This window comes from Branchiostoma lanceolatum, chromosome 4 (genome assembly GCF_035083965.1).
Source record: "Branchiostoma lanceolatum isolate klBraLanc5 chromosome 4, klBraLanc5.hap2, whole genome shotgun sequence".
Taxonomy (NCBI): Eukaryota; Metazoa; Chordata; class Leptocardii; order Amphioxiformes; family Branchiostomatidae; genus Branchiostoma; species Branchiostoma lanceolatum.
The window spans coordinates 5,394,405-5,409,515 of record NC_089725.1 but is presented as its reverse complement, the minus strand read 5'-3'; positions in this window follow the sequence as shown (position 1 = coordinate 5,409,515).

The following is a 15,111-nucleotide window of genomic DNA, read 5'->3' as shown; positions in this document are numbered from 1 at the left end:
TGGGTAAAACTAAACTAAATGTTCACTCCCCCCGGGCCATTCAACGCTCAGTTTTCGTCAAAACCCCCTGTGAGAAAAACATAAAAGAGACAAATAAGTGACATAGGTTTCACATTTTACATCATGATAACACTACACAGCCTCCTGTGAATCGCACTGAACAGCGTCCCGCAGATGGCACTTAACAGTGTCCTGCGGATGGCACTGAAGACTCCTGAACCAGAGTTGGCATTTACTAAACAGCCTCCCGCCGTTGGCACTGAACAGCCTTCTGCATATTAAGCTAATGAACAGCCTCCTGCGAATGGCACTGAACAGCCTCCTGCGAATGGCACTGAACAGCCTCCCGCGAATGGTACTGAACAGCCTCCCGCGGGTGGCACTGAACAGCCTCCCGCGGATGGCACTGAAGAGCCTCCCGCGGATGGCACTGAACAGCCTCCCGTGGATGGCACTGAACAGCCTCCCGCGGATGGCACTGAACAGCCTCCCGCGAATGGCACTGAACAGCCTCCCGTGGATGGCACTGAACAGCCTCCTGCGGATGGCACTGAACAGCCTCCCGCGGATGGGACTGAACAGCCTCCCGCGGATGGCACTGAACAGTCTGCAGCAGAAGGCACTGAACAGCCTCCTGCAAAAAGACTGGGGAGGACAGTTACTAAAATGACCTGGGGTCAAAGATAGTGAGAAACATGCAAGACTTAGCTACTTCTAAGAAGCAGTGAAGAAGCTGCAGGAAAAAATGGACAGACGAGAGTGCCACTGGCTATTATAAGTGTCTCGCTTTGATGCCAGCTAAATAGTGGTGAAGAGAGAGGGAGCGGGATTTTACAAAAATGTACATAAATCTGATAGAATATTGACAACCCGGCGAGGAAATTACAGCAAAATGATATTACATACGAAGAAGTACATCAACTTACAGCGCTTAGGAGGTTCGCCTCGGGTTGCGCGGGTGGATCTCCTGGGGACGTTTTCGGCCACCAAGTAGCGCCACCGCTCGTTGTTTCTCCTTCGCTGTAGTACAGGAAGAATAAACAGTGAATAAAACTACAAACACCAGGTGGCATTCAAAGATATCAAATAGTATTCATTACCCCTTTGTGACTGAGATATTTAGTCTTATAGGCAGATGTCCCAAGTACAGGTCCACAGAAAACATTTTGGGTGCACAACATTAAAACAGAATAAAGCAGAATCGCACAATTTGCAAAAAAAACTAGTAATAAACCTAATTGCCTATTAGTAAGATTTTGTTACCAACACTTCAAGAATATCATAAGCTGACTACTATACTGCCTTATATTATGTAAAACTATGTTATTGCAGTCCTTCAGTGGTTTGTTACCCTACACAAATATCTAATATTATCATAATAGTGCGCCAGTGCACCCACGGTCCAAAATTTAGGTGCACGGCTCCAGATTTCGGTCCATAAAAGTGCACATGTCATGCACCCAGTATTTCGAGGCCTGCTGACATTTCAAAATACATTAAGCACATTAAGTGGATAAGGTCGCAAAACACACACTAAAAGATCACCATGTAGTTTATTTTTGTGCCGCTTTTGAGCACTTTTGATAAGAAATATGCACGCAAATGTGGTAAACAGTGGCATTAGATGTCAATTTCATAAAGATTACAACAACTAGAATATTTCCAGTTTTCAAGCCTCATAAAATGCTCTGGGTGCCTTTAACTATGTAGTCCCTATAAAGGCGAAATACAGTGTTCTGCGACATTGACATACAAGCAAAGTAGTAAAACCTGTAACTGGGATGAAAAAATTTTTTCTACATACCGGATTTCTGTGGATCACAGGGCCTCTCCTTCCTCTCCTGGGCACTTTTACAGGGTCTCTCCTGGGCGCGATCACAGGGTCTCTCCTTCCTCTCCTGGGCACTATCACAGGGTCTCTCCTGGGCGCGATCACAGGGCCTCTCCTTCCTCCCCTGGGCACTATCACAGGGTCTCTCCTGGGCGCGATCACAGGGTCTCTCCTTCCTCCCCTGGGCACTATCACAGGGTCTCTCCTGGGCGCGATCACAGGGCCTCTCCTTCCTCCCCTGGGCACTATCACAGGGTCTCTCCTGAGCGCGATCACAGGGCCTCTCCTTCCTCCCCTGGGCACTATCACAGGGCCTCTCCTTCCTCCCCTGGGCACTATCACAGGGTCTCTCCTGGGCGCGATCACAGGGCCTCTCCTTCCTCCCCTGGGCACTATCACAGGGTCTCTCCTGGGCGCGATCACAGGGTCTCTCCTTCCTCCCCTGGGCACTATCACAGGGTCTCTCCTGGGCGCGATCACAGGGCCTCTCCTTCCTCTCCTGGGCGCGATCACAGGGTCTCTCCTGGGCGCGATCACAGGGCCTCTCCTTCCTCCCCTGGGCACTATCACAGGGTCTCTCCTGGGCGCGATCACAGAGCCTCTCCTTCCTCCCCTGGGCACTATCACAGGGTCTCTCCTGGGCGCGATCACAGGGCCTCTCCTTCCTTCCCTGGGCACTATCACAGGGCCTCTCCTGGGCGCGATCACAGGGCCTCTCCTTCCTTTCCTGGGCACTATCACAGGGTCTCTCCTTCCTCTCTTGGGCACTGTCCCATAGCCACAGGCTCCGTCCTGATGAGTCACCGTGCTTCTTGCCTGTTATAGGGGAAGGATAAAGGCATGGTATTAGGTAAAGCAGTCGTTCTCCATTCATGTCAAACCTCATACTTTGATAATTTAAGGGACGTCCTCTTCAATGGGATGTAAAACTGGAGGCCCCGTGTTTGGGGAGAACCACACCTCAGGCACCTCGGGGAATGTAGTCGTGGTGAGAGCGTAATGTTTTCGATCAATGCGGAAGCGGGAGGCGCCGCATTAGCAGCAGATGCACGTGTAAAGCAAGGTGCGTATATCTTTGACAGGTTTCCCACTGTGTTTATAGCTGCAGGTATCACATCTGCTTCAATCTTTTGTAATAAACTTCAAAGAAATAAAAAAATTTCCTGGCCCCTAACAATGCGTTCCTCAATTTGACATTCCTTTACCTTCTTCGTCCCCACAGCGGTCTCCTGGCCAGTCCTCTTTCTCTTTTTCCTGTTCTCTTCCTCCTCCGACTCTGATCAATCACTCAGTTCCTGTAATGAATATGATAAGCTCATATCAGTAACTAATTCTAATTGCTCAACGACCTGCAGTGGCCCCTTCTCTCTGAAAGGAGGAGGAACGCCTGCCTCGCCTTATTCTACTAACTAGTTAACAACCATATTAACAAACATGTACTTAGACACTGACAGTTTACTCAAACCAGCTCAGGGGAATGCACCAGGGGGAGCCACCACCTAAAGTTTCAAACTATCTGCTCCAGGACCGATACATTCAAACACTCCTACTTCCCCCGCACTATCCCCCAGTGGATGTGTCACCCTGCCTGGCACCGTTGCGACGGCTCCCACCGTTGAGTTGTTCCGTGCCAGGCTGCCCGCCTTAGCCAGGGACCTCAACTCCCCCCCTACTTTTCCCCTGATGGGGGTTGTAAAGATGATGATGTTATCACCCCGACCAATCAAGCCACGTGAAACGTATTGAAACTGCTGCTTCAGTCTAGCTTGACCTCGTTTGATTGTCCAATTACTTGGGATCTACCCTGCGCATGCGCACGGTGATTGTTACATAAACACTGAGCTCTGATGGTCAAACAATCGTTTGATGAAATTTGTTTACATAACAGCATGGGGACTGAAAACCATTGTGCATCTCATCCCAGAATTATGAAACAGAAACAAATCCCTGCAAGTTGTGGGCTTCATTGAATGAAACGGCCTAAAAGCTGGGATTTCTATTTTCTTTTATGCTGACATATAATGTCGTGCATAATTTAGATACATCTGACAGACAACAGAGTCACATTGGTGTAAACAGTCGTTTCCCTTGTGGATTTTTAATAAGCACAGCGGCAAAACAATTCTTGTCAGAGGTAAGAAAGAGGCAGCTGAAAAGGGTTCAAAGCTAGCATACCAAAGAAAACATATGTCTTTCCTGCCATAATGATACCTATCCCAATGCTCTTTAAGCCATTATCATAAAAAGAACAGAAATCTTCAACATTCCGACAATCAATCCATGCCTTGCTTCAGCTGTAGGGTCGATCATTGGATTCCCTGTCCTTTCTTAGTTCTTAAATCATTTTATATACATATACACGAAGCAGAATCAGTCCTACAGTTGTCTAAGGATACCAAATCCCCACCAATGGAACATCACTTGAACTGTTTACATATCAAAGATACTCTTCCAACAACATTTAAGGAATACAAAGTTTTAAACATAGAGAGTATGTCCTGGTTGTCATTATAGCTCATGCTGACTTGAATGGAAGAAGTATCATTTCACAATCATTGTAAGAACATCTTTAAATAAATCGTTGCTTTCTGCCACGTTTCATCATTTGCATCTAATCTAAAGACAAAACATGATGCAGGGCATCATAGCAAGATTTAGTTGAAAAAACTTGCCAATTAAACAACTATTTTCTTATCAGTATGATATCTTTGTTGTTATTGTCGTTGTCCGATTGTCTCTTTCTAAAGCAAAGCACCAAAATGCATGGACTGGGCCATAGTCCTCTATTTATTGTTTGGAATGAAGGTGGAGGTGTTAATTCAATGTTCACCACTTCTTCCCAAATGTTCATCCAGGTTGCCTCCATTTGTGATACGTTATTCACTATATCTCTAACTGTACGCGGGGGGAATGATGCCTTAGTTACGGCAATCAATCCTGCCAACAGACTGTACCAACTGTCTCTTTCATTATGTGGCAGACTGGAGTTTGTCCCTGGGGCCATCCGTGCAGACAATGTTGTGGTGAATCATTTACAACATATCGAGTCGAGTTATTTCATGTCGGTCTTAAAGGATAGGCCATTAAAGGTATCCTTGCATTTCTCTGGGACTTGATGTATGCCTGAACCGCTGTCGATGTCTTTTCGGGTACGGGGGTCCCATACCGATGCCGCATACTCTAGTATGGGACGTACATATTAGGTGCTTGCTTAGTTGCTTTGTTGTCCATCTCTTTGATACGTCTGGAGCTGATCTTTAGATTCCTCTTTGGCCTTGTTGCACACTTAGATGCCAATGTGCTCTTTCTGGGTAAGGTATTTCGTGCTGGTAACGCCTAGGTACTTGGCGCTTGGACCGTGTCTAGGGTATAACCGTGAAGTCGCACTGGAAGGCACACGCAGTGTCTGGCACTTCCCAGGATGAAATGTGATGTCCCACCTCTTTTCCCATTCAGCAAGTTACTTTAGGTCTTCTTTTAGAAGGTCCTGATTTTTTGAAGAGGTGATTGTGTTATACGATGCGGTGTCGTCAGCAAATAGACGTTGTGATGAGGTCAGGTCGGATGGCAGGTCGTTCATGTATATCAGGAATTTAGCTTCTTTTAGTACTGGGTCGTCTTTACCCGGACAAATATGGTTATGGGATGGCTGCACACAGACGACCCATTGCAAAAAGACGCCATTCCCAAAGGTGTATTATAGGCCAAAATAAACCAAGGGAGCCTACTATGGAGGCTAAGCCGACGCCTATAAAGGTAGAGTTCTGCAGATAGACCGCCAGCCAGCCCACTGGAAACGAGAAGCTTCCCTTAGGCGTGGTACATGGAGGCGTGGTCATTTCCTGAGTTGTCGTCGCACTTCGTTTGAAAGGTGCCTCAAGGAAAATGTTGTAGCATACTGAGTTTCCTAACAACAACACAAAGGCACCATGTTCAAAAGCAGTTCTTTTAGTACCCTACTAGTATATCAATTCCATTGGAGCTTCGAATTGTATGAATACTTAACAACTTAAAAGAAACGATGATTTTTGCAAGCATTACAAAATAATCAATATGTATACAACACGCAGGCTGTAGGCATACTAGTATTTTGGAACTTGAAGACAGGTACACTTTGCGTCACATATCAAATCTATCACACCCACTTCAGACATCAGATTGCTTTTCTCCCTGAGTACTTCAATATATATCGGAAATTTGAACATGGCGTTGCTGATTATAACTTGAACCTTTTCACAAAGCAAGCTAACCCTTTACAGGGTTAATGGGAGAGTGTTCCATTGATTTCCATGCTTGCATGTAGCATCCCATAAGGAGGGCACACGATGCTCGGGATATTGGGCCAGGTCAGATGCTAGAAGTACACTGAAGACAACTTTCACAACACTGTCAGTTCCTAGTATAGTTTTTCATATCTTCTTTTGGTCCATTGCACCTAGTTCTCATAGAAATAAACAGGCTTGTTCGTTTACCTGTGAATTGATTGTAGCGATATCGAATGATTGCCTGTACTCGTCCATGCGATACCCCAGCGAACAGCCTGTGTGTCCTTTCCAGTAAAAGCAGTCTACAAGGAAAAGAGTATTACGAAAGAAGTGCGACTCTCTATTCAATGCGTACTGATGTAGCTTACATGCATTGTCTTCAGTGAGTACTTCAATATATTCCGGAAATGTGAACATGGCGTTGCTGCTTATAACTTGAACCTTTTCACAAAACAAGCTAACCTTTTACAGGGTTAATGGGAGAGTGTATCATATGCATGATTTAAGATCCAGATTGCAAAGTGGTTTGAATTGGATTCTTTGTACTTCAGAGTCCTCCCTCCCCACTGTTAGCACCATAAAAGTGTAATGCATACCTGTGGTTGACTGAGTCTTTAATGTTTAGCCTTTCTGCGATTTCTTTAATGATGGTCCTTGTAACATCCTGTCCTGATCCTGCAACCTGCATTGTGCCACATGCAGGAGTGTTTCTGGAAACCTGTATCAAGAAATCCCTACACAAAAACGAGACATGATTTATTTGGTTAGATGCCAGAAGTACACTGAAGACAACTTTCACAACACTTGTCAGTTCCTAGTATAGTTTTTCTTATTTTCTCTTGGTCCATTGCACCTACCTAGTTCTTAGAGAAATGTACAGGGTGGCTAATAATTTTGTTTTTGTGAAAATTGTGCGCATTCACCTGTAAGTCTTTGGCGCCACGACGCCCTTCCTTTGGCCACCGCGAAGCGAATAGCCTCCGTTGCAGGCTCTGAAGCGGCTTTTGGGGGGCTAAATAATACACTTTCTGCAGCAGTCCGTAACTATCAGCCAACCCCGTAACTATCAGACATCCTGTAACTATCAGCCGCCTAGAGCCTGCGCTATTTCGCTGACTCAAAGCGAAATTAAAATCACGTTAGGGTGATTAACGCAGAGGTGCGAATTTCCTGCCTATGGTAGACCGCACAATAAGAACAGTACACGCACCTCCCCCAGACAGTGCGCTGTTACGTCCCCGTGATACCCGACAATTTTTTTGAGCGGTCAAAATGATTTTTTTCTAAAATACAGAAGTTTAAACTGACTTGTTCGACATTCTTTCGGCATGTCTGACGCCCTTGACAGGGCGGAGGGTGGAACTCGCGGCGTATGGCGGTTTCCCCATCGGAGAGACAAACTTGGGCGATCCGAGCCGTGACACAAGGCATTGATAGCTTCGTCGGCTTTAGCTACGGGCCATGGCAAATCAAGTTGCAATCAGATTTTGCCATCCATTGCCGATGAGCGAATATGATGGTCGTCATTTCACCCGTCCAGGCCCTCTTCTGCTTGTTGTAGACTAGATAAGACAGTTTGTTCCGCTATTGTAGGTAAACAACATGCTGTATGTAAATGAGCAGTCGCGCGTGCGGGCTAAGTTGTAACGTGTTAACTGCTTGTCGCGGACATGCGAATTGCCCCTAACGTGATTTTAATTTCGCTTTGAGTCAGCGAAATAGCGCAGGCTCTAGGCGGCTGATAGTTACAGGATGGCTGATAGTTACAGGATGGCTGATAGTTACGGGGTGGCTGCAGAAAGTGTATTATTTAGCCCCCCCAAAAGCCGCTTCAGAGCCTGCAACGGAGGCTAGAAGCGAAGACGTTTGACTAGGTTGAATAGTGATGTGTTTCCGCTGCTAGACATCTCCCTTTCCATCTCCCTGTACACATGCAGAGAAAGGGCCTTGCCAACTCCCGCAAAGCGTCGCAGTGCTACCCTTGTTTGATCACCACACGTTGCTGGTGTCTGCTTCCACTGTTCATGACAGGAGGCTAGGAAATATAAAGGCAATGTGTGGGTCTTCATTCTAAAAGATTGTTTAAGAAACAAGTGTACATTTGGAATGTTGAAAGTTATAATGAGTAACAATAAACTTCATACTCTTTAGAATTGCAAAATTGAAGGCTTTTCAACTAAAGGCAAAAATACTTACATCTGAATGCTGGACGTTATTCTGCAGCTCTGGTATCAGGTCCTTCCTGAAACCCATTGTGATGTCATCCATGTTGACGACTTCAGGTTGTACATAATTGTGTAAGGCATGTGGGGCACTGGAAAGATGTCGTTCAGTCGATGTTGAGTAGTTGATCAAAAGAGTTGCATGCATAGAGGAAGGTGTTGTAGCTAGTAAGTTGTGTTTTGGACAGATTGTTTTCGTGCTGACATGCTCTGTGGGAGCCTCTGAGGGGTATCCGGTTCTCTATCATGAAATACATGTACTTTGTTAGAATGTTGTAGGCGTACATCGCTTTGTTTGAAAAATTGAACACGAGATTTTCCTGGCCATCGTATGGCAATTTGCAGTTACAGTTGCCAGTGGTTGGTCTGAAGTAAAAAACCCTCTCACGTGTCTCCTTTGTTATTTGGTCGACGTAGGCGAGCACAGCACCTTCAGCATCGTGTATGGTGACACCGCGGTGTGTCACTTAGCCTACTCTCCAAGCAGAGCTAGGGTTTCGGCTGGTTTTTAACGTGTTTTTAGGCGTTTTTGTCATGCCTTCTACTTTGTCATCGTTTTTGTTGTGTCGCGACAAAGTAGAAGGCATGACAAAAACGCCTAAAACACGTTAAAAACCAGCCGAAACCCTAGCTCTGCATGGAGAGTAACCGAGCCTTCCTTGACAGCATCTCTTGTGTCCCATTGATTTTCATGCTTGCATGTAGCATCCCAAATGGAGGGCACAAGATGCTCTGGATATTGGGCCAGGCCAGATCTTAGTTTGTCTTTCAGCTCCATCATCTCATCTAGCCATGTTGGGTAAGGGACGGGACGTCATAAGTCATTAATATAATTGTCCAGCTGACGGTCCGGCGAGAATGACCGGCTGACGTATGAAATGTGCGGGCCGGGATGAACTGGCAAGTACACCGATGGCTCAGTAAGTCTTTCCCGTATTTTTTTGCGAAGTGAACAAAAACCGGTCGAAGTACTGAATATCTCACCGCCCACGATTTGGTACGGTACGTTAGTTTCATACGCGTATGAATTTCATTCGCGTATGAAACCGACGCATGAAACGTCGATTTTTGACCCAGTGTGCTACCTGGATGAGGCCAGCATTGGCTTGTTCGTTTACCTGGGAATTGATTGTAGCGATATCGAATGATTGCCTGTACTCGTCCATGCGATATCCAAGGGAACAGCCTGTGTGTCCTTTCCAGTGAAAGCAGTCTACAAGGAAGGGAGTATTACGAAAGAAGTGCGGCTCTCTATTCAATGCGTATTGATGCAACTTACATGCATTGCCATACACTATGACCCGTGGTGCTGTGGTGAACCTCATGCGGAAGATTTGGGGGGGGGGGGGGCTCGTGTCAGCAGTGTATTCTGGTTGGCTGATCTTTTGACTCAGTATCGGGAGATAGGAAATCATGGATGGTGTTGGAGATGCGGGGTAGGGCAGTAGAGATGGGAAAGAAACATTTTGGAAAGTTTGGTCCAGGACTGTGTGGATGTGATGGAGCAGCTGCCTTATATTTATGTCGTCGTGGATGACCCCGCCCTTTTAAATTTCTCGCAGGCCCCTAAACTGCACATGTATGGATCTTTGCAGACTTGAACTTGAAGCAGCCTCTGCACAGCCTACAGTAGCTTCTGCTCTTGCCAGCTTCAAGACTGTGTCCAATACTTCCGCGGCCGTGTCGCTCGCGGTTTGCAGCATGCCATAAATGGGGATGGTCTTGGCAAGTTCGGAGAAAAGTCTTCTGTCGGATGAAGGGCACATGCGGCTGCCTCCCTCGCACTTTCAGGCGTCGCAGAACAGTTGCCAATTCAGTGTATCTTAATGAGGGGGACAAGGCCTTTGAACTTCCCGTCAGTCAACCCGTTTTCGCTGCCGGCCTTCTGCCCTCGCCTCTCCCCGCTGAACCACAGCAGCAGGTCCCTGGCTTGTTACGACCGTTGTGCTTGGAACCGTCTACACGTTGTGTTCCCACTGAGCGCTCTTCTCAGGTATCTCCATCGTTGCCAGGAAAAACCGCCTAAAACCGATCGCTGTTCCATCGCAGATAACGACCGATGGTTCCGGACCAAGGACAGCAGAAGACCTGAATTAAACAAGTTAAACATTTATATCGAATTCGTAATGTATGCGGTGTGTTTCTTTATTACTAACTACAAGCATCTCGGTAAGCAAATGATAGTTAAAGGGGGCCCTTTATTTCACTTCCCTGTTCACTTTCAAGAATGCATGCAACCAATTCAGTGGAAACCCTGTTACAGATATACGTAGCCTGCTTTACACTTGCCATTTTTGTCCTAACTGTGATGTTCTCGATAGATATGGGTGTTCGAAACAGAACGCGGCCTTCTATACGTTGGGCATACAATTTCGCAAAACTCCAATGCAGATGGTGTTAAAAAGTCTTTGGTTGATCTTGAAAAGTATTTTTGCAATGTGTTCCTGTCGACCAGTTTGTCAATCTTTAACATTGGCAACTTCTATTTCCGTTTGGCCAAAAATCTCTTTGATCCCTAAAATTCATTCCAATTAAAACCCATTCTTAGAATCAAAAGTGCCCTCAGAAAAAGCGGGTAATATTGATAAGAGTTCTAGGAGTGATATAGTAGGGGTGATTCTTCAAGGTTAAACATGTTCTTATATAAACCATGCCTGAAAGAAGCCGTATATCTGAAAACCGACGTCGGTTCTGAAAACCGACATTGCTTTTGAAAACCGACGTCGGTTTTTTAAAACCAGCATCGAGGATTAACTCCGAAAATCCCTATCAAAGAATAAGTCCACTTCACACCTAGGAGGTGTATTTGGATGTGTATTTTGATCGACTAATAACTATAATAGACATATCACCTCACGTATGGACAATCTCCCGTGATATATTGATAGTACTTTTGCAACGAAAGCACCATAATTCGGGCGCCAATATGAAAATCACATTTATCCTTGCCTCCACTCCTACCAATATGTGGAAAGATTCCCCTTCAAGCAGGGGTTGTGCTTTGAATTGTTTTGACGTATTTTAGGCGTTCTTACCAGGCTTCCTTTTCTGTCGGGATTTCTTTTGTACGCCACCCCAAAGAAAGACCCTGGCAAAATAGAAAACCTGCTAGAGGAAAAACGAATAAAGGCATAAAAACAAGCCCTACCTCTGTTTGGAGTGCATGTCTAGATGTGTAGTGCCTGCTTTATCTGTTTTGCCTGCTAGCAACCTCCAATAAACAACTGCTTGATAATTTTTTTCAAACCAATATCTATCTCGTCTCATCATGCAAAAGAAATGTCGCATTTGCATTTATCTGCCCAAGTGACAAAGGAGGACTTATCTAGAGGTCAATAATGATATTACCCAAAGCTTTAATCTCGAGATAACCATTCAATTTGTCCTCACATGTTTGGGCAATAAGGCAACTGTGCAAACTGGTGTAGGTGTGTGACTTATTTCACTTCGGACAAGCATCAATCAAATGAATGCGACAGGCAGGCATTGTTTCAACCAGAAAAATTCTTTAATAGATATTTTTCTCTGCCACCAAAACAACGAATAAAACTAAACATGAACCGTAACTAAGGTACAAATTCAAAAAAAAAATTCAAAATCGGTTAATGGCCTTTCCCGACCTACTAAATCAAAACTTGGCACAAGAAAACTTTTTTAGAATTCCTTCAAAAATCTGAAAGAAATACAAAAACAGTTAATGGCCTTCCCCTACCTACTTAATCAAACTTGGCACAGCAAAAAAGTCCTTTTGAAAATAAATAAAAAATCTGCAAGAAAAAAATACCCTACTACTAAATCGTACTACACACAAAAACAAACAAAAGATACAACTAATCCCATTAAAGATCTACTAAAAATCTGGGGAAAAAATTAAGTGCTTCCCAAACATGGACTAGGCCATGTTGATTTAACTCTATGAATGACATCCTTTTCGGACTTCAAAACTGATGCGAGTGTGCGTTAAAAAAATGTTGGCCAAAATAAAGTTGACATTCATTATGAAATCTACATGGTCAGGAAGACTGAACAAAACTAAATAGATTCTTCACTTTGTTATAAGAAAACAACTTTTTGCACAGGGATCCATATAATCAAAATATTTCTTTAAAAAATAGCTGGCACAACAACAAAAAATGCATTTATAAGATTATAAGTAGCCTAGATGAGTATTTGGGAGGTGTGGTGGGATGTTGAGGTGCTGATGCAGGGGCGTGTCTGGATGGAATGGAACCAAAATGAACTAGAAAAACTGGAGGGCGACATCAATACAAAGACTAGAAGCCTGGTGCTCCTGGTCTATCTCCTTATCAAGGAGCACCTTCTTCCAGACTCTGACGTCCCCCTCCTTCATGCATGATGACCTGTGCTGCCAAGCGTTTAATCACGTTCACCTTCATCCTGTAAGATCATAGAGCATCACTGTCAATGAATTGGTCTGTGGTTACGTTGGTTCAAGCATCTACATCCTTCTTACTCTACAGAACTTGCAGAGGGCACCACATATAATATATTAGCATTACTTTCCAGATAAACCAGCTAGGCGTGCATAGCAAAATTGTATTGAATTGCAATTGTGATGTGACATTGATCTAAAATGTGAGAGTGGGATCTGATTTGCCATTGATAGACGGATAAAGAAATGTTACAGGGGGGAAACAATTCACCTCTTTGTGATTCATATTTTCTATCTGTTTACATTTGAATGCATATGAATATAGTTATAGTAGTTTGAAAAGCTTTGGATTACGACATATATGGCATACATATCAAGTGATAACATAAGAAGTTTTGAGTTTGGGCATTGGCAGAGGGTTGGCATTCTCTTAATTCCACATAACATCTTCATTTCTTGCTGGAGGTCTTTCTTTGTTATGCAGTCCACTTTCTCATACGGTACCGCCCCGCTATAGGTCTGTTCATTTTTAATTTCTTCCTTGGACATCTGACTAAATGGGTCTGGCAGCGATGACGATGCTTTCAGGGAAGTGTCAAGTAATGGGCCCATTTACAATGAACTGTTGTCTGTCTTTTTTGGGCTGGATTTTCTACATGGTTGGATGCCCAGAAGCTGTCCATCCCTCTGATGTCTGCAGAGCATAGGCAGGGGCAATCATGTAATCATGTGTTCGGTTGTTCAAGACTGTAGTGACAGCTGTAAGTTTTACGTTTGGTGATATTCGCTGGGTGTGAGGTGGGTGGCTGTATCATGCACGGTAGCAAAGAGGTGCATCATGGTAGCCATCATGATGGTTGGCGAGTAGTGCACTTAATCTTAATCCCAATGCATAAGATTTCTTGTTGTTTCCTTGGATTTCAAGCGATGTTTCTCCTTCTTAGGTCATATTTTCGTGGTTTGTGGCATTTTTCATGAATGGCAGTTGTGTTTGTAGCATGTTCTCCCGCAGTTGCAACGTTGAGGTAGTGGTAGTTTCCTACCTTCAGTGTTGATGATCTTAGTTTCTATTCTGTTGCGGTCTTTCATGAGGTAGTACTTTTTGTAGGTCCTGGGAACTACAAATCCACCAATAGGTGCTTCCCCATTTTTTATAATTTGGAACAGCTCATTGTTGATTTCTTTCTCTTTTCGCTTCATTCAAAGTGTCAAGTGTGGACCCTGACCAACCCTCTGTCTTGCTCTGCGCATGTGCCTTGCTGGTGATTGCTGTTGAAATCTGTCGGTGATGTCTTCTTTTTGTAGCCTTCAATTGAGTAACTGTCCGGGTTTTGAAAGTGGTTTCCCATCAGGCCCTTCGACGTTATATTTTTGTGTCAGCTGACTCCAGTTTACTGCTGCACCATCTTCAAGACTGTTTAATTCCTCCTTCAGTACATCTCTGTCAAAGATTTCCCCAATCATCAAAGTCCACGGTGGAGCGGCCTGGTGTAAAGCCACTCTGCTCTTTTCTCTTTTTGCGGAGAAGTGGACGCAGCCTTGGTAGGAGGACGTTGACAAACACCTTTCCCGGGACACTCAGTGGGGTAATAATTTAAACCAAACACAAACATTTATTTTGCAAACATACTTCTAATAATGAATTATAATCTTTAATTATGATCACGGAAAAACAAGGAACACTGATAAAGATGGACCTCATTTAAACCAAAAGCAAGTGGCTTACAACCACTGACAAAGAAACAGGTGAAAAGGCTAAAAAAAAATCTGATGAAGCACCACCACAAATGATAAACAAGGACTACTTGAAAAACTACATGAAAAACAGGTCAAAACGATCAGAGTGTATAAACCGAAAAGTGAAGAACAGTTAATGAGGTTTCAACTATCATGTTATTGAACAACCAAACACTTCTTGTGCATATTCGAGTTGTTGCCCGGTGACACGTTGATCAACTTCAAATCGTTTTTCTCCAGGGTTAAAGGATGTATGCCTTAATCTTATGCATCCCAAGTCAATATGGTAATACCTATTACTTTTAGGTGCAATATCCCTAGTCCCTCTCTTAAAATCACTCTCAAAGTGATGTAAAAGAAGGTCATGTGGTGGTGTTATATCAGAAAAGAGCTGTCGACAACCTGCCCAAACTCTGGCCCTACAGTGGTGTACACCTATCAATTCCCACGGGGCATTGCTGGAAAGCCATGGTTTAGGAGAGGGGCTAAATGCTGGCTGCATGTTTGAACATGCAGTTCGACCTTCATTTTCTATCAATCTGGTTGGAGATGTTCTTCTAGTTTTTCTTGTTGCTGTTTTTTTTCCCAGTATTTGAAGCTGAACCTGCATGTAGTGGATCACATGTTGCTTTAACCTCTTTCTTTAATATGTAGTCAATATAA